The following is a 3,728-nucleotide window of genomic DNA, read 5'->3' as shown; positions in this document are numbered from 1 at the left end:
CTTTGCAATTTCTCGCATGGAATAGCCTTAATTTCTCAGAAATAGAATAGACTAACGATTTTCACAAGAAAATTATTTGTTTCTGGCCATTTTGAGCCTGTAATCGAACCCACAAATGCTGATGCTCCAGATACTCAAATAGTTTAAAGAAGGCCAGTTTGATTGCTTCTTTAATCAGAACAACAGTTTCCCGCTGTGCTAACATAATTGCAAAAGGGTTTTCTAATGATCAATTAGCATTTTAAAATGATAAACTTGGAGAATATAAAATATAGAATATATTTTGATTTGTTTAAAAACTTGTCAATAGGGGGGCGCTGTTTTCACTTTGGAAAAAATCATGCCCAAATGAAACGGCCTCGTACTCTTTTCTAGATCATACAATATGCATATTATTATTACTATTGGATAGAAAACACTCAGAAGTTTCTAAAACTGTTTGAATTATGTCTGTGAGTAAAACAGAACTCATTTTGCAGCAAACTTCCATGTAGGAAGTGAAAAATCTGAAAACGAGGCTCTGTTTCAGGGCCTGCCTATTCAATTGCCTTATATTTATCGATATGCATGCACTTCATACGCTTTCCACTAGATGTCAACAGGCAGTGGAAGGTGGAATGGGGTGTCTAGCTTGATCTGAGGTCGAACAAGAGCTTTTGGAGTGGCAGGTCAGGAATTTCCTTTCTCTACCAAGGCGCACGAAGCACCTCTATATTGTCTTCTGATAAGCGTTGGGTTTACACGGCGAATATCTCCGGCTCTGATTTTATTTGATACATGTGATAATAACATCGTAAAGTAGGTTTTTTCAACCGAGTTTTATCAGATTATTCAACGTTTATTGGGACTTTTGGAGTTTTCCGTTCTTTGCGTCGAGAGAAAATGGGAACGTTATCAACATTGGCTAGCATTGTGGCGCGAATTCGACAGAAGAAAAGGACATTCTAAAACCAAACAACGATTTATTCTGGACCAAGGACTCCTTGTACAAGATTCTGATGGAAGCTCAGCAAAAGTAAGAACAATTTATGATGTTATTTCGTATTTCTGTGGAAAATGTTGATTCCTATTCTCTGCCGTTTTGGCGAGCGCTGTCTCGCAATAACGCAAGCTGTTTGTTATGGTAAAGTTATTTTTAAAAATCTAACACGGCGGTTGCATTAAGAACCAGTGTATCTTTCATTTGCCATACAACAAGTATTTTTATGTAAAGTTTATGATGAGTTCTTTGGTCAGATTAGGTGAGTGTCCAAAATATCTCTGGAGATTCTGGTGAATCGATGCTACGTATTCACAATGTATAATCAGGATTTGTAGCTCTAAATATGCACATTTTCGAACAAAACATAAGTGTATTGTATAACCTGATGTTATAAGACTGTCATCTGATGAAGTTGTTCAAGGTTAGTGATTCATTTTATCTCTATTCTGTCGGTTTTGTGCAAGCTATTTTGGCGGGGAGTAAATTGCGTTGTGTGTTTGGCTACTGTAGTGAGCTAATAGAAATATATATTGTGTTTTCGCTGTAAAACACTTAAAAAATCTGAAATATTGGCTGGATTCACAAGATGTTTATCTTTCATTTGCTGTACACAATGTATTTTTCATAAATGTTTTATGATGAGTATTTATGTATTTCACGTTGCTCTCTGTAATTATTCTGGCTGCTTCGGTGCTATTTGTGATGCTAGCTGCAATGTAAAACTATGATTTATACCTCAAATATGCACATTTTTCGAACAAAACATAAATGTATTGTATAACATGTTATAAGACTGTCATCTGATGAAGTTGTTTCTTGGTTAGTGACTAATTATATCTCTATTTGGTCGGTTTTGTGATAGCTACCTATGTGGTAGAAACATGGTGAAAATATGCGGTTGAGTCTTTGGCTATTGTGGTTAGCTAATAGAAATACATATTGTGTTTTCGCTGTAAAACATTTTAAAAATCGGAAATGATGGCTGGATTCACAAGATGTTTATCTTTCATTTGCTGTATTGGACTTGTGATTTCATGAAAGTTATATTATATGATATCCTTGTCCCGTTAGGCTAGGCTATGCTAGTCAGCTTTTTTGATGAGGAGGATCCCGGATCCGGGAGAGAGAAGTGGTAGAGGTTAACACTTTTTTTGGTTACTACATGATTCCATATGAGTTATTTCATGGTTGTGTTGTCTTCATTATTATTCTACAATGTACAATATTCTACAATAAAGAAAAAACATTGAATTTGTAGGTGTTTCCAAACAATTGACCGGTACTGAATATGCATTGTGGAGGAGAAATGATCTTAGATCTGTACAATGGCATAACATCTACAGCAGGAACAACAGTCTGTGTTAAAAAGGCCCAGCTGGATTGAATTGAGCTATTTAAAATGACATTTGAATGTCAAATGATTTGTTCTGTTTGTCAATACAAGACAGGGTCTGTGGAGGCTTGGCCTATTAGTGGTAGATTTGGGGGAGAATTTGACATGTCAGTTGGAATAGTGATAGATTTTTGGAGGGACCCTTGTCACTACAGCCAATCAGTGGGCAGGTCCCTTCCCCCACATCTCAGGCAGTTCTGTTACTCACAACACTTCCTGCTTTCCTCAACAATGGAAAAGCCCACCGAGGTAAAGCCTTGCCATTTTTGACAATTAGGAAATAATATTTCATGTTTTACTCGTACCTCAGCCAGCATTGTGAATGGTTAGGAAATAATATGTCATGTTTTACTCGTATCTCAGCCAGCATTGTGAATGGTTAGGAAATAATATGTCATGTTTTACTCGTACCTCAGCCAGCATTGTGAATGGTTAGGAAATAATATGTAATATTTTACTCGTACCTCAGCCAGCATTGTGAATGGTTAGGAAATAATATGTCATGATTTACTCGTACCCCAGCCAGCATTGTGAATGGTGTCTGATGCAGTGACAAACTAGACCATGGCAGTAAATATAATACTTAGGTGTTTTTAGTCATGCATGAAAGGTCTGGGGTGGTTCTGTGGTTATAAGTTACTGACCTTGGAATACATTTCTGGCCATGCTGGCAGGGTCTGAATCAAACCTAATGTCCACCTGACACACTGGCAGGGTCTGAATCAAACCCAATGTCCACCTGACACACTGGCAGGGTCTGAATCAAACCCAATGTCCACCTGGTACACTGGCAGGGTCTGAATCAAACCCAATGTCCACCTGGTACACTGGCAGAGTCTGAATCAAACCTAATGTCCACCTGACACACTGGCAGGGTCTGAATCAAACCTAATGTCCACCTGGCACACTGACAGGGTCTGAATCAAACCCAATGTCCACCTGGTACACTGGCAGGGTCTGAATCAAACCTAATGTCCACCTGGCACACTCAGGGTCTGAATCAAACCCAATGTCCACCTGGTTCACTGGCAGGGTCTGAATCAAACCTAATGTCCACCTGACACACTGGCAGGGTCTGAATCAAACCTAATGTCCACCTGACACACTGGCAGGGTCTGAATCAAACCCAATGTCCACCTGGTTCACTAATGTCCACCTGACACACTGGCAGGGTCTGAATCAAACCCAATGACCACCTGGCACACTCAGGGTCTGAATCAAACCCAATGTTAAGGGGAGGGAAGATTGGTCAAGAGGGTGATGATTATTGTTGTTCTACTGCCTGATTGTTACAAAAGCTTTGTTAAATCAGCGCAACAGTTTTCAGCTGTGCTAACATAATTGCAAAAGGGT

The 3,728-nt window shown here is 38.9% G+C and overlaps 1 protein-coding gene across 1 annotated transcript in view; it reads right to left on the bottom strand.

Annotated features, from left to right (window-relative positions):
• Positions 1-3,728, bottom strand: part of LOC139547169 (zinc finger and SCAN domain-containing protein 16-like) — a 223,489-nt gene that overhangs the window by 85,992 nt on the left and 133,769 nt on the right. The gene's annotated exons all lie outside the window — the stretch shown is intronic.

This window comes from Salvelinus alpinus, chromosome 20 (genome assembly GCF_045679555.1).
Source record: "Salvelinus alpinus chromosome 20, SLU_Salpinus.1, whole genome shotgun sequence".
NCBI lineage: Eukaryota > Metazoa > Chordata > Actinopteri > Salmoniformes > Salmonidae > Salvelinus > Salvelinus alpinus.
The sequence above is the reverse complement of the archived record's forward strand: the minus strand, read 5'-3'. Positions and strand labels throughout refer to the sequence as shown.